The following is a 21,506-nucleotide window of genomic DNA, read 5'->3' as shown; positions in this document are numbered from 1 at the left end:
TTCCAGCATATTGTACAGTTTGACACTTCATTTGTTATATTATTGTTGATTCTTGGCCAGTACATAACCTCCCATGCTCTTTTCTTACACTTTTCGATTCCGAGATGTCCTCCATGGATCCTTTTTAGCATCTCTTTTCTCAGACTCTTTGGGAAAAGGATTTTGCTTCCTTTGTAGATGATGTCTTCAACCACTGATAGTTCAACCTTGCAGTTCCAGTATTCTGAAACATCAGATGAGCAGCCCTGCTTCATGTTGGGCCTTACATCCAAGATGTTTTTTCTCAGTTGTCTCAGTGTTTCATCTTTATAACTGTATAACAAGTACTTATGGCAACAGGCCATATCGGCCCCTCTAGCCCGCATCGATTTAAGGATCTCAGTCGTATCTTCGCTCAATTTGAGGTGGAAGCAGAAGAGCTGGATGCAACACACTCACTGGCCCCTAATGATCAAGTCCTCACTGGGCAAGAACATAAGGTAAGAGGAGTGCTTAGAGCGGTGAACCCAAGGAATGCCACCGGCCCTAATGGTGTGACAGGGAAGGTGCTGAAGGAGTGTGTGAACCATCTCTCTGAGGTCTTCATGAAGATTTTCAACAGGTCCCTGTCAAAATCTATCATCCCGCCATGCCAAAAGGCTGCTAGAAGAAGGTTATCAAAGGCCTCAGGCACTATCATCCAATTGCTTTAACACTGTTCATCATGAAGTGCTTCAAGAGGCTGGTTTTGCAGCATATTAAAGACAGTCTCTCATCCACCCTTGATCCATATCAGTTTACAGGGCTAATAGATCTACTGTGAATGTTATTGCCACTGTTCTTCACTTAACATTGACCCACTTAGAACAACAGGGATGCTATGTAAGATTGTTTTTTTATAGACTTTAGTTCTGCTTTTACCACTGTTATTCCAGGCAGACTGGTTGGTAAACTTGGTGACTTAGGATTTTCCAGGTCTATTTGTCTATGGATCAAGAACTTCCCAGACTGTAAAAATAGGCAATCACTTAGTACTGGTTCCCTGCAGGGCTGTGTGTTGAGCCTAATATTGTACTCTCGTTATACCTACGTGTGTGTCTCACAGTATTCGTCTAATACCACCATAAAATTTGTGGATGGCACTACTATGGTTGGGCTCATTTCAAGGGGCGATGAATCAGCCGAAAGGGAAGAAGTCCAGAGACTTCTTAGAAAACAATCTGGTATTGAATTCTTTGAAGACAAGAGAGCTTGTAATGGATTTCAGGAGGAACAGTATGGCCCCAACTCCATTGTATTTTAATGGGGACTATGAGGAAAGGATCACAACTTTTAAGTTTCTGCGAACATATTAAAACCACCGCTATAGTCAAGAAGGCACAGCAATGTCTCAAGTTCCTGAGAATGTTTAGGAAAATCAATCTATGGGAGAAGGTGTCCTTCTATCGCTGATCTATTGAAAGCATGCTGACTTACTGCATTCCTGTGTGGTTTGTTGGCAGTACAACGGCAGATAAGAGGGATCTTCAATATGGCCCAGAAGATCATTGGGTGCTTCTTGCCCCCTTTTCAGTATTTATTTTGAACTCGCTGTATCAGGAAGGCAGCCAATATCCTTAAGAATTCTACTTACCTGGGTCATCATTTTTTTGGCCTACAGCCCTTGGGTAGATGATCTAGGTCCATTAAATCACAGATGGCAGATTCAAGAACAGTTTCTATCCCAGAGCCATTCGAGAATTAAACTCAGCCAATTAGTATATTTTGGTTTTTTTTCTTTTGTTTTTATTGTTTTTATATGTTGTATTTGTGAGTACCATGGGTTGTGTTTTTAATTTCATTGTGTTTTCTTTCGCAATGACAATAAATTTCTTACTTATCTACTTATTTCTCTTTAAATATCACAATACATACTGCCAGGAATCTGCTTGAATTTCTCTTTTCCTGAACAAATCCATGCAGGTCTTCAAATGGGTGAGGTGTGCAAGATGATCTGCAGTCACTACTCTGGTAGCACATCACTTTGGCTTGGCTTCGCGGACGAAGATTTATGGAGGGGGTAAAAAGTCCACGTCAGCTGCAGGCTCGTTTGTGGCTGACCAGTCCGATGCGGGACAGGCAGACACGATTGCAGCGGTTGCAAGGGAAAATTGGTTGGTTGGGGTTGGGTGTTGGGTTTTTCCTCCTTTGCCTTTTGTCAGTGAGGTGGGCTCTGCGGTCTTCTTCAAAGGAGGCTGCTGCCCGCCAAACTGTGAGGCGCCAAGATGCACGGTTTGAGGCGTTATCACATACTGCACATACTGGAGGTTTAAAGGCTGGATCATGTCCTTTTCCCTAATAAGCATACAGTATGATCACACTTTAGCAGATGAATTGCTACAGATGAAATTCAGCAGCTACAAGTTCACTAGAAACATGTTTTAAACACTCGGTTAAATGATCGCCACTCCAGACTTCCCCCTCTATATTCAAAATTAATGCAACCGTGCTACCGTAGTGATGCACACATGCAAGCACTGATGCCACTGGAGTAAGTGGGTCAGCCATTTTTGTTTTCAAATTGGCCATGGAGGACACCTGGGTAGGTTTAACTGGGTTCCCTGTGCACTTTTGAGGTAGGTCAGGGATTTGGTTGGGTTCTGACCGGGTTGACCCGGTTGGACCCTTTCAAATTGCCACGTCACTGGGGCACTAACCATACAAATTGCCCTGTTAACCCCATTTTACATGAAAGGGCCTATTGTTATATATGTACGTCTCAATCCGAACCCATTCTTAATGTCCTCATTTGAGGCAGTCTGGGTCAAAACAACCAAAAAGAAAAAAATACTTTTCATCCAAGGCATTTCCCTTCAAAGCCCTTACACAAACAAAACTACAGCATGCAGTTAAGCTTGTAATGAAAGCGTACCAACTCTAAATTTGCAAAGTTGTCATGTTGCATTTCCAATGATCCCAACAGATCGACTGATATCAACATTGTTCTGGCCCAAATAATTAACATGAAACTTCTAACCCTCTGCTTTGAATACTCAATAGGCCCTTTTATAGAGAAAAAAAGGTGAATGCAAAGACAGAGATTCTCCATCTTTACATCGCTCCACTTCCTCCATAAAATGAATCCCGCTTTAATCGGTTGCAAAGGGGAGGGCTGATGATGTCACGATGATGCCATCAGCCCATGACCCAGGAGCACAAATTTTTTAATACCCATATGGTTAATAGAGGTTTTTATGTTGTGCAGGAGATCTGCCTAAGTCCAAAGACTGCTTGCACAGATCTCCACTAGTTCTCTTACCTGGTCTTTGCATGGTGTGGTGTGTAAGTTTGACATCATGATGGCAGGTGGCACTACTGCACCACTCGCCCCACTTCCCTCAGCTCTGGAAGCTGGCTCTCGACTCAGCTCTGCATAAAGGGACTGGGGGATCCGCCTTATAGGTCGTCATCAATAAAAGGTAACACCGCTTTTTTTTCCACGAGATGGCTATTATGCAGGGATTCAAATAAAAAGGCCTAAAGACTCTGCTTCTACTGTCATTTGACGAAGAGTTCCAAAGTAGTCAACCTTCTGAAACCAATAAATGTCTACTATTTTGAGGAAAAAAATTATTGCAGAAGAGCAAACCTGATGATCAGACAATGGTGTTCACTTTCTAACGTGTTGAATTAATGTATGACATTTTCAGAAGCAAAAAAAAATAGACACTAATAAATCAATTCTTTTTATATTGCCTAAAAAATTTCTCAATATTTATAGCAAGTGCTAGGTATTTTATCTGAAATGTTAATTCAGTCTCACATTTTGTCGATGCTGCCAGACAGCTGAATATTATCAGAATACACATGTTCCTTATTTCAATTTTAACCATTCTTGATTTTTAAATATCCCATTTAACTTTTATTCCAATATAGATTATAATTAAGTAATGCATATTACAGGGCTTCAGTTGTGACACTTGAAAGCCATCACTTAGCACCTTCTAGTTTGTCATCCAGCTTATCCAAATAACTTAGCTGGTTATTTTAAATTTGTTGAAATGTGTCCACTTGAACCTCCTATATCAACATTTTTTTGGTACAATTAAAGAGCAAAATATAATTTCAAACAGGCATTTGTTGAAAGTTGAAAATATATATTGTTACAAATACTGTATTTGTAACTCCTGGAGAAAAGTTTAATTTCAGAATCTTCAACAAAAAAATACTGCACAGGGGTCAGTAGATAGGGCGGGACCTGCCAATCATCATCAGGTTCACTATGGTTACCGAACAAAGTCAATATGCCAGACCTGTAATTAGAATCCCAAAGGATGTTCTTATTCTCTATTCCTTTTTCCCTTTCTTTTTCAGCTTATTGTGCTTTTCTCTCTCATGTGTGTTATTCCTCCTGCTGGCCAGCATAGTTTTATCACTCTTCTGAGCTGCCTTATCATTCATTTTTTTTTCATTTCTTTGCTACACTTAATTGTCCCTCCAATCGCCTGATTCTATATCCTAAGTTACTCCTTTTGTTTATGTTCACTTTCTTTTCTCCGTTGTTGTCTATCGTGCCAGCCACACTCTGACTGCAGTACCTGCCAAGTCTTTTGTTTTCCATCCTGAGTACATACCATTACCCTCTACAACTTGCATTATCCTTCCAACTTTTACTCTTTGCTTCTTCCCACTTCTTCTGGGCTTCTCCTTTCCATTCCTCAGTCCTTTTCTTCCATTTTTTTTGCTCCATCCTTTTTCCATAATAATGGCTCTACTTTCTCTATCACCCTCACAGACCATGTACCACTGATCAGCCATTCTTTGCTATCTAACCTTTTTATTAATGCTGCTGAAAATGGTCGATGTTCTTTTTGATATTCTAGGTGCAAATAAACACATTTGTTGCACCAGGATTCCCCCATCACTTTTATTTAATGCTTGTCCCATTTTCACTACGTGCCTACTATTTGAATGACAATGCTTTCCTCGCTGTTGATCGAAATATACTTTATCCCATGCTTTAGTTATTTTGTTCATCTTCCAGACAAACCCTGTAGTACTACTATAGTCTTCCAAACAAACTTATTCCAGACTGGGTTTACGTAACACATGGTCAACTGCCATTCCTCTATCACTTTTATCCATAGCCTGTCCTATTTCACTAGCCTCCTTTCCATATTGATCACTACAATTAAAATTTACCCAGGCTACAGGCCTATGTGACAAAACTCAAAACTCCAACACTTTTGTCCATAGTCTGTCCCATTCTGTGTTTGTATGAAGGATAGAAGGATGACAAAAATGAAGGTGCGGCCACGAAAGGATAAAGGAGGCAACATGTGCCTGAAGTGGAGGAGTTTTGGGAGGTACTAAATGAATATTCACAAGGCAAAAGAATCTTGATCAGAGTGAGGTCAGAATAGAACAGGCTTGTGTGTTGGACAATGTAGAGATTAAGGAAGAGGGAGTGTTGGATCTTCTTGATATGTCCGGGGCCGGATGCGATATACCCCAGGATGCTGTGGGAAGTGAGGGAAGAGATAGCTGGAGCTATGATCTTTGAGTCCTCTTTGGCCATAGGGGAGGTGTCAGAGGATATAGTCTCCTTGTTTAAAAAAAAAGGGTAATAGTGAGAATTGTGGGTATTATAGACCAGTGAGTCTTATGTCAGTGGTGTGCAAACTATTATAGAGGATTCTTAAGGATAGGCTCGATGAGCATTTGGAGAAGTACAGTCGACTCAAAGATAGTCAGCATGGCTTGTGAAGATCATTCCCCACGAGCCTAATTAAGTTGTTTGTGGATGTAACAAAATAAATTGATGAGGGTAGGGTGGTATAGACTTTAGCAAGGCATTTGACAAGGTCCTCCTAGTTCAAAAAAGTAATGAGTCATGGAATCTATGCAACGTTGGCTGTGTGGGCTAAATATTGACTTGCAGGTAGAAAGCAGAGAGTAGTAGTGGAAGGAAAGCATACTGCCTGGAGGTCAGTGACTATTGGAATACTGCAAGGATAAATGACCTGGGTGAAGAGGCAGAAGGATGGGTCAGTGAGTTTGCAGATGATACGAAAATTAGAGGAGTTGTGGATGGAGCTGAAGGTTGTCGAAGGTTACAAGAGGATTTAGACAGGATGCAGAGTTGGGTGGAGAAGTGGCAGATAGATTTCAATCTGGATAAGTGTGAGGTGATGCATTTTGGGAAGACAAAGCAGAAGGCTGAGTACAAGGTTAATGGTCAGTTACAGGTGAACAGAGGGGCCTTGGGGTCCAAATCAATACATCCCTCAAGGTCACCATGCAGATTGATAGGATAGTTAAGAAGGCCAGTGGGATGTTGGACTTCATTAATGGGGGATTGAATTCAAGAGTGGAGAAGTCATTTTCCAACTATACAAATCTCTGACTACACTTGGAGTATTGTGTTCAGTTCTGGTCACCTCATTAGAGGAAGGATGTAGAAGCTATGGAGGGGTTGCAGAGGGGATTTACCAGGATATTTCCTGGATTGGAAAATAAGTCTTATGAGGCAAGGTGAGCAGAGCTAGGACTTTTGGAGCATAGAAGGGTAAGTGGAGGCGCAATAGAGGTCTACAAGATTATAAGAGCTAGTGATAGGTTGGACAGCCAGTGCTAGTTTCGCAATGAAGGAATAGTAAACATCAGAGGACATGCGTACAGAGTGAAGGGAGGTAAGTTTAGGGGAGAGTTGTGGGAGCCTGAAATGCCTTGTCAGGGATGGTGTGGAAGCTGAAACATTAGAGGCATTTAGGAGATACTTGGACAGCCACATGGATGAAATAAAAATAGAGGGTTATTGTGGAGGGAGGATTTAGTAATTATTTTTAAAGAATATATGGGTTGACACAACATCGTAGGCTGAAGGGCCAGTTCTGCGCTGCAGTGTTCCATGTTCTGTGTTCCATGTCTTCAGTAGCATTGTATAAAATGTCTTCTGGCTGCTCCCCTTCTCTCTTGAGAATCTGAAACTGACTGGAGACATCCTTAATACTGGAATCGGGGAGGCAACAGTCTGCTCTGTTATTTACAACCAGTCTCACCCCTCCACAATATCCAAAATCATATGTGGAGGGGAATGGCCACAGGAGAATCCTGCAATCCCAGTCTATCACCTCTAACTTTCCTGGTGATCACTCAACCATCATCTGCCTGTACTGTCAGCATGAACATCCTTCAATTAAACTCTCAGAATCATACATACTCTTGAATAAATCTTCACGAAGAGTGCAGGTGTATCTGTGGAATTCATTGGCACAGATAGCTGTGGAGGTCAATTCATTGGGAATATTTAATTTAATTTAAAGATACAGTATGGTAACAGGCCCTTCTGGCCCACATGCTCATGCCACCCTTGTGACCGATTGGATTAGTAAGGGTTATGAGGAGAAGGCAGGATAATGGGGATGAGAGGAAGAATAGATCAGCCGTGAGTCAAATGGTAGAGCAGATGTGATGGACCAAATGGCCTAATTGTGCTCCTATGAATCATGGTCTTATAGAATACACCTGTAGCTCCAATTGCTTTGAAACATTCCATTTCAAGACTCTTGCACAAACAATATCAGAGAGATTGCTAAAGACAAACTTGTCAGTGATATTAGTTGATTATATTAAGACATGTATGTGTATCGTACTAGATATAAAGGATTAATAATGCATGAGGGAATCATCAAAGCATCTTATTACGCTGTAGCTGTGAATAAAACATGCTGGCTGTGACATTCCATACTTCCTCATAGGTATATTAATGTGAAAGTACATGAAGTACCATTGATTTTGTTAAGTGATATCTGTGAATTGCAATTCCATACAATCATCTTCCGTTCAATTAATCAAACAGCATATGTTTACTGTACATTTCATTACTTTTACGCACATTGCCTGACAAACAGGAAGTAGTGATCTCACAAAGTGTTATGCCAGACTTTTTTCATTTGTTCCTCTTAAGTGGTTTTGCTGGAAAAAGCACGGGTACATTCATGCTCAATTACCATTAGCCACATCATCTAAACGGATTAAGCATGGTTTGGCAACTAAATTCAGTTAAGTTGAGCTTTAGGATATATTTAAGACCCAGATCCTTTGGATATGTCCTGGAAATTTCAGGTCAGAACAGATTATGCTCAAATGCCCAAAAAGGATCATCATTTAAAATGGTAATCTGCTCAGTTAACAGTAATTACACAATAGAAAGTGGGTTTAATCACTACTCCCAGCTCCCTTTTAACAAATTTATATGACATTTATAGTTCTGTAATTTTTCAAGAAATGCTTGGTTTGCTCCTGGAAAGGCAACGAGTTTAAGCTGACAGTACAGGCAGATGATGGTTGAGTGATCACTAGGAAAGGTAGAGGTGATAGACTGGGATAGCAGGATTCTCCTGTGGCCATTCCCCTCATCATATGATTTTGGATATTAATATTGTGGTTTTGTTTTTGAAGAGGTTTCCACATGCTAGGCTGAACTCCGGGGAAACAGCCATTGTAGATTGGAGATACATTTACATTAGGGATGTCTAATCTTCCACTGTAAAATTCTTGCCCAAGTCCTACATTGAACTTGCACTGATTGAGATCTTGGCTTTTGGGGATTTTAGTGATCCAATTCCCTGAGTGGAGAAAAAAAACCTATTAAGCTGAAAATAGCTGAAAAAATAGACCATTTAGCATTGAAGCAACTTATTACCTTGAACCAACAAGATTGTACTCAATAAAGTCATAGAGTTGTAGAGAGTAGAAACAGCAGCCCACCATATCCATGCTAACCCTTTTTGTGTCACTGCATGAGAGATTGATGTTAAGGATGGAAGGAGAGGTGAGAACTTCAATACAATCATTATCACTTTAAAGAGGTGATGCTGGACAAATTAGTAGGCCTAAGGGTAATTAAGTCCCTTGTCCTTATTGAATGCATCCCAGGATCATGAACAAAAAGCAGAATTTATAGTAGAATTGTTTGAGGTAATCTATCAACATTCTCTGGACTCTGGGAAGCTCCTAGTGGATTAAAAGACAGCAAATGTGACACTATTATTTAAATAAATGAGGTAGACTATGGCAGGCTAGTTAGCTTAACATCCTGTGGTGAACTGCTATTAATCTGGTTCCACCCCGTCCTGTGACTGTACCCGTGGCTCCTCCCTCTTGACCCTGTATAAAGGCTCCAACACCACAACTCCTCCCCAGAAAGCCTGGGTTACAGCACAGTTTATTGTAAATGAAAGCCTATAGTTCCATAACTTTAGTCTTTGGAGTATTGATAGCAGACATCAATTTTATTTACAATAAAAAAAATTTCCAACAATGGAACAACTCTTGATGTTTGATAAGCTGGAGATCGACCCACAATCACCAGAAGCCCCTCAGAATGCTTTGAACTCTAGCTACGCTGCTTTGAGGTCTTCCTACAGAACTCCACCAGAGTTAGGGCCACAGGGGCAAAAAAGCTGCACCTAGTCTTCTCCTGAGTTGGACATCAAGGTTTCCCAATGATCAGGGACACCTCAACGGAGGCAATGAACATACACAAGGAGCAGTATAGGGAGGAAGTCGATGAGGTGTATGCCTGGCACAAGCTGGTTACTGGCAGTCAGTGACCAGGTGAATCGAGCGACGAGTTCCTCCTGGCTCTGCGGGGACTCGCATGAGCATACAACTTCAACATTTCATTGGATACCTCATGCCTTAATCTTCCAGACCACCCTATCTTGCACAATATCATCAAGTGCCTTACAGAAGTCCATACAGGCAATAACTCTTGCTGCATGCAATGGGGTTGGGGAGGTTATTGAAGATGTGCAGGGATTTCTTTTCACAGATAGTGCTAGGTGCCTGGAACAGCTTGCCAGGAAGAGTAGTTGGACCAAACACCGTTGAGACATTTAAGAGCATGAATATGAGGGGAAAACTGGTATCTGTGTCAAATGAAAGCAACTGAGTTTAACTTTAACTTGGGCATTTTGTTTCGCACACACTCTTAGGACAAAGGACCTCTTCCTCTGCACTATTTTATGTTCTATGCTTTAATTTGTGTATAATCTCTCAACTCATTGTCCTTCATGTCATCCTAGATGAATGCAGATGAGAAGAATTAATTTACTGAAGGTCCTTGCCTGGTTAAATACGGATTATCCATTTGGTTCCTAAGGGCACCCACTCTTCTCTAGCTACCCTTCTGCTCCTATTATACAATGACCTGGGATTCTCCTTAATCTTACCTGCTAAGGTTATTTCATGACCTCTTTTTCCCTCGTATTATTGGATATTTTCTATATTTCTCAACAGACCTAGATTGCATTGATTGTCAGGATGCAGTTAATGATGTCCTCAGGGATTTGCACCTGTTAGCAACCTTACATAATTATTTTAAAAAATAATTCAGATGAGGGATGTTTTTCTGAATTTGTTAGAAGAACTAAATTACGTGGCACACTGAAGAGTACAGCTACATGCATTTATTGCACACTGGGAAATTTAGTTCTTTGTTATGTATGCATAATACACACCCGCTCTTCTATCTTCCCTCTAATTTTTGCTTCCTTGTATGCCATATCTTTTGCTTTCACATTGGCTTTTACTGCTGTGACATTTTTCAACTTGAATATTTCCTCTTTTTTCATATGTATTTATCTTGGACCTTCTCATTTCTTGCAGAAACCCCGTCCATTGCTGCTCTGCCATCTTGCCTACTAGTGCTCTCTTCCAATCTACTTGCCATTGTATTTTCCTTTGCTCCACTGAAATATTGACACATCGACTCCTTGTTAAATCTCAAATTGAATGTGATTACTGCCCCCTAATGTTTCCTTTACTCTAAATTCTCTAATCACCTAGGGTGCTTTATACATCACCCAATCTGGTACAGCCGATTCCCTCATGGGCTCATCAAAAAGCCATCACAGGCATTCTACAAATTCTCTCTCTAGTGACCCAGTCCCAATCTGGTTTTCCCAATCTACTTGCATGTTAAAATCCTCCATGACTACCATAACATTGCCCTTCTGTCCCACCTTTTCTATATGCTGTTGCAATTTGTTATCCACATCACAGCTAAGATTTGGAGGTCTGTGTAAAATGGCCAAAAGTGGGTTTTTTTTTACCCTTGCCATTTCTTACCTCAACCCACTATTCTATATCTTCTGATACCATGTCAACTCTTTCTATTGATGTAACATTATTCCCTACCTACAAAGTCACATCACCTGCTTACCTGCCTATCCTTTTGACATGCTGTGTATCCTTGAACATTCAGCTCCAAATGACATCCATTCTTTAGCCACAACTCCATAATGACCACAACATCATACCTGGCCTTGTGTAGCTGTACTACAAACTCATCCACTTTATTTCTTATGCTGCATGCATTTATATACAAAATATTTAGCCCTATATCTGTCACATTTGACTCTGTGTCCCTGTTGCATTGCAATGCATCCCAATGGCTGCAATTTTGTCCTATCTGTCCTTTCACACAAACTCCTACCAGCTGTCCCTATTTGTGCACCAACAATCTCTTCCCCTGCTTCTTCACTTTAGTTCCCACCCCCCTGAAAATCAAGTTTAACCAGCACCCCACCCCCACCCCCAAACACCCCTCTCCCCCACAACATTAGCAAACCACCCTGCCAGGATATTGGTTCCCGACAAGTTCATGTACAACCCGTCCCATTTGACAGGCCGCTCCTTCGCCATAAAAGGTTCTGATGATCCAAGAATTTGAAACCCTGCCCCCTGCACCATCTCAGCCACACATTTGTCTGCACACTTTTTCTGTTCTGACCTTCCTTAGCTCGTGGCACTGGGACTAATCCAGAGATTACCACTTTGGAGGTTCTGCTCTTCAACCTCTTTGGTAACTCTCTAATCTTATTTTGCAGGAACTCTACCCCACTCCTTCCCATGTCATTGATACCAATATGTTCCATGACCTCTTTCTGCTCAGTCTTCCCCTTAAGAATATTCTACACCTGCTCAGAGACATCTTGGATCTGAGCACCCACACCACCATCCAATCTGGTAGCAAAACACTATCCTGGAGTATCTTTAGCGAATGCAAAATCTCCTGTTGTTCCCTTGACTATCGAAATCCCTATGATAATTGCTCTGCCTGACTTCATCCTTCCCTTCTGAGGATCAGAACGAACCATGGTTCTATTGGTCTGGCTGTTTCTGCCTTGCCCCAGGGAGGTCATCTGCCAGCAATATCCAAAGGGGTTACATGTGGCTGAGGGAATGGACACAGGGGTACCCTGCACTGCCTGTCTCTCCCCTTTTCTTATCCTGTTACCTAGCTACCTTCCTCCTTCCTCCTAGGTGTGATTGCAACACTATAATTCCAGTCTCTCACCCCCTCAGCCTCCCGAATAATCCGGCATTCATCCAACTCCAGCTCCAATTCCCTTACACAGACCATCAGGAGCTGCATTTGGGTGCACTTCTCGCAGATGAAGTCATGAGGGATAGTGTTGGCTTTCCTGACATAGAAACATAGAAGATAGGAGCAGGAGTAGGTCATTCGACCCTTCGAGCCTGCTCCGCCATTCAACGAGATCATGGCTGATCTTAAAGTTCAGTACCCCGTCCCCGCCTTCTCTCCATAACCTTTAATACCCTTATACTGAAGAAATATATCTAATTCCCTCTTAAATATATTTAATGAATCTGCCTCTACTGCCCTCTGTGGTAATGAATTCCACAGATTCACCACCCTCTGGGTCAAGAAATTCCTCCTCATCTCGGTCCTAAATGGTTTGCCTATTATCCTCAAACCATGGCCCCGGGTTCTGAATTTTCCCATCATTGGAAACATCCCATCTGCATCCATTCTGTCCAGTCCTGCCAGAATTTTATATGTCTCTATGAGATCCCCTCTCAATCTTCAATCTGCATTCTGCAAGATAAGCATGTCCCTGCCCTGTAAAAACACAATGCTAGAGAAACTCAGCTGGTCAAACTCTGGTGAGTTTCTCCAGCATCGTGTTTTCACTTCAACCATGATGCTGCAGACTTCTGTGTTTAACTTCATGTCTCTGCCCTGGCTGCCATTTCCACTGTCTATTAAGGAGCAAAGAGTTAGAAAAATCTGCCCTTGCCTTGCCTCAACTCTTACACCTCCACATCACCCTCTGCTCAGCAAAGCTTCTCTAACCAAAGCCTCAAAGTCCCACTCCTACACTGGGCCGCTCTACACAGGCTGTTCTGCTTGAGATTCCCCTCTTTTTATTGACTACTATTAATTAGCCAACGGAGAAACTTAAGCGAGTACCTACCTTTCCTGCTGCTTTTCAACAGCTTTTAAATTGCTTGCTACATCTCTCACACCAAGTCCTATCACACAGTCCCCAATGAGATTTATAACCAACATTTTGGGCCTGAGCCCTTCATCAAGATATAAGCAAACAACAGGCAGGTACCTGAATAAAAATGTAGGGGGAGAAGGGAAGAAGGGACAGTACATGAGGCCATGGACAGACAAGTCAGCATGGGAATGGAGCATCCTCTGCAATTTTCACCAAGAATGTGATCCCACCACCAGACAAATCCTCCCCATCTGCAAGAACCACTCCCTTCATGACTCTCTTGCCCACATTCCTTCCCACCAATTTCCCCTTGGTACCTTCCCCTGTGACTGCAGAAAATGCTACACACGTGACCACACCTCCTCCATCACCACCGTTCAGAGCCCAAAACAGTCCTTCCAAGTGAGGCAGCCCTTCACTTATGAATCTGCAGGGTTCATGTACTGCATAGTGTGCTCTGGTTATGGTCTCATCTATGTTGGATAGACTGAACACAGATTGCGAGATTATTTTGTTGAGGACCTTTGCTCTGTCCACTGTAATATGGGCGAGTCTTCCAGCGGTAACCCATTTCAATTGCCTAAAGATGAGCACTTAACGGCACCAGGACAGCTTCTTCCCCGCTGCCATTTGATTCCTGAATGATCAACGAACCAAAGTCACTGCCTTACGTTGACTTTCCGTAACCTATTTTTATTTATTGTTGTAAGGTAATTGCGCTCTGATGCTGCTGCAAAACAACGAATTTTGTGACTTGTTCGTGACAATAAATTCCTGATTCTGAGTAATGTATATTCTCGTGTAAAAGTCAATTATTTCGGACCAATTTTTCAGGTCAAATTTGTGTGGGGGTCGACTTTTACATGGGTTATACTTTTGACCGCGTTAAGAACCTAAATCATTCAAGGTGTCAGGAGCTTGGATGGCCAGGACCATGTGGTAAGTCCTCATTCAGGATGTCGAGAGCTCAGATGGGTGGGCGACCTAGAAGAGAGCCTGTGGCTGGGGCATCAGAAGCTCTGGTGAACATCTGGAACTACTGGAAGATCACCATATCCTTGAATAATGCCCTTTAGTCTGCCTGAAACCTGTTTGTCTTTGAGCACATGGAGAGGGTGGAGCGGGAATGCTTCTGACTCACACATTCCAGTTTGAGGGATGTACTCAGCTTTGGCGCACACAACACAAGGGCACTGTGGGGAAGGACCAGGGACTAGAGTCCTTTTGTTACTGGACTTCAAAGGACAGACAAAAAGGAAGCCCATCAAAAGGGGGAGTAACAACAAAATGCTAAGGTGGTGGCAATGATGCTAAAGAGAGTGAATATAACAACGTACAGTGATGAAAATGTATAGATACAACACTAAGACTTAACAGTTTTCCTTTTGCAAATAATTTATAGTGTGTAAAGTCCACTTTGGTCAAAAAAAATTGAGTCCAAGAGTCAAGGTGTCACGTTACAACTGTAAAAGGGATTGGTGAGTTTGCATCTGGAATATTGGATATCATACAATAGGAAAGATGTGAATAAGCCAGAAAGGGTGCAGAGAAGATGAACAAGGATTTTACAAGGACTTAAAGCCTTACATTATGAGGGGATTTAGGAAGGATGATTCAGAGTGTTCTTGTAGAATTTTTTTTAATCATCAGGGTTATAGATCGGTGGAAGATCACAATCTCTTCTTACAGTTTAGAGGAATCTTAAACAAGATGACATAGGTGTGATGTTGTAGCGGCAAACCAGCCCTGCTCGTCACGCGTGGTCAGCGGGGTAGTCATGGCAAAGATAGCATCGTGTGACCTTCTCTACCTGTCCAGACCCGGAAGAGGACCTGAGCACTTGTGTCAGCATCACACAAGCTCCGTAACACAAGGGGCGAGCCAGAGATAGCCTTAAAGACTGCAGCGTGGATTTCAAAGTAAAGCAGTTGTATTACTTGAGCTCTCAGCCTGTTGTCTCAGTCTTTTCGCTGTGCTCGCACAAAACTCGCTACAATGTTTCTTTTATTGTAATAAAGAAACTTGGGGTCTTTTAAAACAACTAAACTTTATTAGCTAAAGTACAAGAGACAGTGTGGAGGCAGTCATCTTGAATCCAACCCAAACTAACACCAACTAGTCTCCAACTCCCTCAGAAGGATCACTAGCACTCTATCATTACATCCCTTTCCTTGAGATATTTAATCTAACGACATGACATACTAATACAGTATTCATTTCAAATTAAAATTCAACATAAATGTAAACACAAACATGAGCAACACAAACTTTTTGAGTGTGCAGTTTTTTTTTTCTTTTAGAGATTCAGACTGTTAGGTCCTTTGATAACTCATGTAGGTCTTCTTAACACAGGTTCTTGTGTCGGCTTTGTAGGTCCACTACTGTTTAGCACTGGTGATGTTTCCTCTGTTGCTGTGCAGGCTGGATCTTCTGCATTTTTCTGTTCCTGCAGTGTCTCTTGCATTTTCAGCAGGCTCTTTCGATTCCTCCTCAGTATTTGACCATCCTCTGTTCTGACAGTGTAGGATCCTGGATTTACTTCCTCCAGAACAGTGGCCTTTTTGTCCCAAGTGTTGGAGTCTCTGAGTCTCACTGTGGCTCTAAGCTTCTTGCTGACTTGTCATAGTTTGCTTTTTGTCTCCAATGCAGATGCTTTTGTTTCCATTTCACTTCTTTGATATCTCTGTTCTTGCCTGGGTCTGTAGGGTGGGGAAGTGTGGTGCATAGACTATGTCCCATCAGAAGCTCAGTTGGGACATGCCTTGTTCAAGTGGCAAAGCTCTGAAACTCAATAGAGCTAGATAAGGATCTGAGCCCCTGTCTAGTGCTTTCTTAAGCAGCTGTTTAACTATGTGAACTCCTTTTTCTGCTTTGCTGTATGACCGTGGATGCAGAGGACTTGAAGTCACATGTCAAAAATCATACCCTTCTGCAAAGTTCCAGAATTCTCTTCAGTTGCAGCATGGTCCATTGTCACTGTAGATAATTTCTTTTATACTTTTTTTTATTGAGTTTAATATATAAATCCTTCATAGAAAATCTACAATATAACAAATAGCATGTCATATCATATACATATCATAAATTAAGATAAATGTAATTCAAAAAACCTATCCATATTTGTTTATTTAACATTATTTCTTAAAAATAATTCTGGTTAGAGGTCATGTAAGTTGCATTATACAATCTTTTGGTCAAGACACAGAGCAATTTCTGTCTAATTTGATGATATGATCTAAGACCACCATAATTAAACCTGTATATAACCAGTTACCTAAAAAAAAGACAAACAAAAAGAAAAAAAAACTCACTATAGACAATTTGAGGGATTCCATGTCTTGCAAAGATTGATTTCATATATTTGATCACACAGACATATCCGGCAATCTCCGGATAGTTCAATAGATAATCAATAACCAGCAAGTAATTCTTTCCATCCACGTGGAACAGATCAGTCCCAACTTTCTGCCATGATTCTACTGGTAAGTCAGTTATTATCATGAATTCCTTTGGCTGCTTTGTGTGATGTTTCAAACAAGTTTCACAGCTGGAAACCATCCTGTCAATGTCAGCATTTATCCCTGGTCAATAAACAGCACTTCTGGCCCTCTTCTTGCATTTTTCCATTTCAAGGTGCCCCTTATGCACCCTTTTCAGCACCTTTTGTCGCAGGGATTGAAGAATGACAATTCTGCCCATTGAAAACAATCAGCTCAGCACTGATGTTGTAGTATTGCATATAATTTGCACTTGAATGTCTCTCCATCTTTTTGTTGTTTCCTATATCACATTTTTGTTATGTGTGTGAACAAACACGGTGGCCATGGCTATCCATTCATTTTCACTGGCTTTTGCAATATCACCGAACTTTTTTGCCTGCTGCAGAACTAATTCACTGGCATGACAGCTCCAGCTAAGAAGCTCTGTCTCTCGCAGCAACCTCTCTCTCACTTTCTTGTCAATTATCCAGAACACAGTTTGATCCCGGATCATTGAATCTTGCAGCAATCCAAAATTGCATGTTCTTGCTTTCAATTTCAAGTCTGTAAAAAAGCTCTCTCCCTGCAACTGAGTGCTCGAGCAAAACACATATCTCTCAAACGTTTCATTTTACTTTGGTGAACAGTGTTCACCAAACATCTTGATAACATACACATGTAAAACAAATAAATAAATGTAAGCACATAAATAAATATAAGCAAACTGACTGTGCAATACTGAGAGAATTTTTTAAAAAAAATCAATAAAGTGCAAAAGTAAGAGTCCATAAATGCTCAGGGCCATTGATGCCCCTATACCAGACATGATGCAGCCTGTCAGAACACTTTCCACCGCATAGTTGTAGAAATATGCCAGAGTTTCTGATGCTTGATTCATTTAGTTTTTTGAGCATTCTATGTTATGTTCCAGATTCACGCATTTGCAGAGACTTGTCAGCGAACTATTCAAATACATTTTATTCCAGATCTTCAAAATAAATCTATTTACACAAAGCAGGCTGCAAAACAAGAACTTATTTGTATAATGTAAAGCAGGCTTCCCAAATTTTTTAGCTCATGGAACCCTTTTTGGGAGCACTTGAAAATCACAGAACCCCGTAGTTATGAACCTGAAGCCAACCAGAAGTAGAATAGCATCAACTTCCGGTTCGAACGTGGTTGAGTCTAATTTAAATTAAATTATTTTTCTTAAACAGTAAGCAATCTGAGGCAGTGCTTGCAAAATCCCATTTCTTCAGAATTTTATTATTTTCTTTCAACTGAATATTAACCAAATTACAAATACAAAAATCACCGACCTCCCAGACCCCCAATGCCCTTCAACTCCAGAAGCGGGTTTCCAGCCCGTCCCCAGACGCCCATAGGCCGGATTTCCCAATGCCTCTGATGCGGGTATCCACCTCAGCTCCGGCTGCCTGCAAGTTGAGCTCTTGATGCCTCCAATATGGGTTTGCATTGCAACCCCTGCTGCTCAAAGGCCTGAGCTACCAACATCTCCATTGCTAACCCCTGTCCCCGCCAACCAGGTGCTGGAACCACTGTCACCTCCTCCGGTGATCCCAACTGCAAACACACAATAGCCCCGACGCCTCTATCGATGCAGGTCGACCAACACCATTCCGGCGCCCACATCCCTCAGCGAGAGGGAGCAAGAGAGTGAATGAGAAAAGGAGTTGAGGAGGAGGTAGTTTAAGTTTTAAAAATGTGGCCAGCCTCACTCCAAAAAAAATCTGAGTCTCATTGGTTGAAAATGTCATCTTGAGGCCTGACATCTGTGCTAACGTCTGTGCTGCTGACATCAGGCCTTAAGGCCCCATTTTGTTTTGTTAGCATTGAGGCAACTGTTTAGAAACACAGGAAAAAATAATTTAAATTTAACTTAAATAAAAAGTTATTACAAGTTCCACAGAACATTGTTTGGGAAACGCTGATTTAAAGGAATATTAACATATTATAATTATAGATAAAATCATACATTTGAATCTGTTTAACAACTATTTCAGCAAAAATATTGCCAAACAGCATTTTCTAGTTTTATGACAAATCTTCAGCATGTTTTTGCTTTTTGACCATTCATGACTAGTTTAGTTTAGTTTATTTATTTATATAGGACATTTAAAACAACTCATGTTGACCAAAGTGCTGTACAGATCAAAAAGATATCACAATTATGCAACTATTTAAAGTACAGAATAAAATAAATAAGAGTTTAGAACACAAGGTAACAATCAGGTGCATGAGAAGGATTCAAAATGCTAGTGAATAAAAGTACTTCTTCAATCTGGATATAAAAGAGTTGATGAAAAGAGCCAATTTGATAAAAGGAGGAATGTTGTTCCACAGTTTGGGTGCTGCAATAGCGAAGGCACAATCTCCTCTGAATTTACGATTTGAGCGCGGAACAGCCAAGTGCCCCAAGTTAGCCGACTTGAGGGGTCTTGAAGTGGAATAAGGAGTTAGGAGAGCCATGATATAAGATGGGGCTAGCCCATTAAGGGCTTTATAGACAAACAGGAGAACTTTAAAATCATTTCTGAGCTGTACTGGCAGCCAATTGAGGGAGGCCAGAATAAGTGTTATATGGTCCCTCTTGGCACCTGTCAGTAGTCTGGCTGCAGCATGGGATAATGCAGACTGACTAATCCCAGTATATAGAGAGTTAGCATAGTCTAAATGGGAGAATATAAGGGCATGGATAACTTCCTCAAGATCTTTAAATAAAAGGAATAATTTTATTTTGGCAATAGTGCGAAGCTGAAAAAAGCTAGCTTTTACTACCGCATTAACTTGTTTGTTGAACTTGAAGGTGAAATCAAACATCACACCAAGGAATTTGACGTGTGGTTTAATGAAGGTGGATAAGTTACCAAGGGTACTGGAGATAATTTTGGTAGAATTAGGGGGAACCAAATGGGATAACCTCAAATTTGCCCTTGTTTACCTCTAAGAGGTTTTGAGCCATCCAACACTTTATGTCCTTGAGACAGTTTAGTAAGACTGGGTATCTTTGATTGGTCATTAGGTTTCAAGGGGAGATAGAGCTGAGTCTCATCAGCATAGCAGATTTTTTGAATGATATGACCAAGGGGAGGCAGGTATAAAGAAAAGAGAATGGAGCCTAGGATAAACCCTTGTGGAACCACGCAGGAAAAGATAGCTAAAGAAGATGAAAATTTACCCATATTAACTGATATTAACATATCATTAAGATATGGTTTAAACCAGTTCAAGGCCATGCCATTGACACTGACCCCCATACTGGAGATGGTCTATTAAAATAGTATGATTTACAGTATCAAACGCTGTTCTAAGGTCCAGGAAAATTAGAATGGTAGAGCCACCTGAGTCAGTAGAAAGCACATAATTATACACTTTTAGGAAGGCTGACTCATTGCTATGGTGGGCCTTATAACCTGACTGAAATCTTTTTGATATGTTGTTTGGATGTAGGTGGGGCAACAACTGGCTAAGAACAACTTTTTCAAGGATCTTTGACAGGAATGGAAGTTTAAAAATAGGTCTGTAATTTTGGGTGGGGTCTAAATTGTTTTTTTTTCAGGAGGGGATGGACCACAGCATGCTTGAAACAAACTGGAACAGTACCAGTGCCCAGGGAACTGTTAATAATAGAGGATGCTAGGAACGGCTATGTGGAAAACATCCTTCAGGATGGAAGTAGGGATAATGTAGAGGGGGCAGGTTTTAGGTTTCATGGAGGACACAAAGTTTCTAAGGGTGGGTAGTGTGATGGAGCTAAAACAGTCCAGGTTAGGTGAACAGAACTATGGTACAGTTGGGTTATGTTTTGGGGGTGGGAGGGGGGGGTGTGGGAATATTTTTCCTGATGCTCTGAACTTTGTTTATCAGAGTTGGTATTAGGTGTGGGACCAATGACTGAGTTGATGGTACTGAACATGACCTTGGGACGATGGAAGTTGTTGGAAATTAGGTTAGCAAAATATTTTTCACTTTTGGCTTTTACTGCTTCCTGGTATATGTGCAGGTTCTTTTTCAAAAATTCTGGGGAAATTTATAGTTTATCCCACTTCCACTTTTGTTCAACTATCCTGCACTCCTCCTCAGAGCTTTGGTGGTATTATTAAGCCAAGGCACAGTCTTAAGTTTAGGGTTTTTCCACTTTAAGTGGGGCTACGGGATTCAGGATAGAAGACCAGGTGGTATTAAATAGGGAAGTAAGTTCCTCAATGTTGAGGTGAGGAGGGAATGGCTCAATAGTGGAAGTATTTGGAGCCACTATAAGAGCCTCTGAGAACTTATTAGCAGTCCACAATTTGGTTAAGACTGTAGAATTTTGATACAATATGTTAACTGTGAGATGTTTTAGCACCTGCAAATTGGAGAAGCAATACCTAATATTCCATGTGGGCACTCTCCAACCGGATGGCATTAACATCGACTTCTCTGATTTCATTAGGCCACTCCCCTGTCTCTCTCTCTCTCTCCCTCTTACTCATTCACCTGTCTCCTTTCCTCCAGCTCTCCACCCCTTTCCCTCTCCATTCAGAGAGCCATCCCTTCCCCCATCACCTTAGCTTTTTTATTCCTTTATGCCCTCTCACCCATATCTACCTATGATCTCTTGCCTGTGGGCCTGTGCTCCTGCCCCTTCCCCCACCAGATTATTCAGACATCTATCTGTGTTTTGGCTCGTATACTGATGAAGGGCCCAGGGCCGAAACATTGGTTATTATGTATTTCTTTATCATTG

This window comes from Narcine bancroftii, chromosome 7 (genome assembly GCF_036971445.1).
Source record: "Narcine bancroftii isolate sNarBan1 chromosome 7, sNarBan1.hap1, whole genome shotgun sequence".
Classification (NCBI taxonomy): Eukaryota; Metazoa; Chordata; class Chondrichthyes; order Torpediniformes; family Narcinidae; genus Narcine; species Narcine bancroftii.
Note: the sequence above shows the minus strand (reverse complement) of the source record.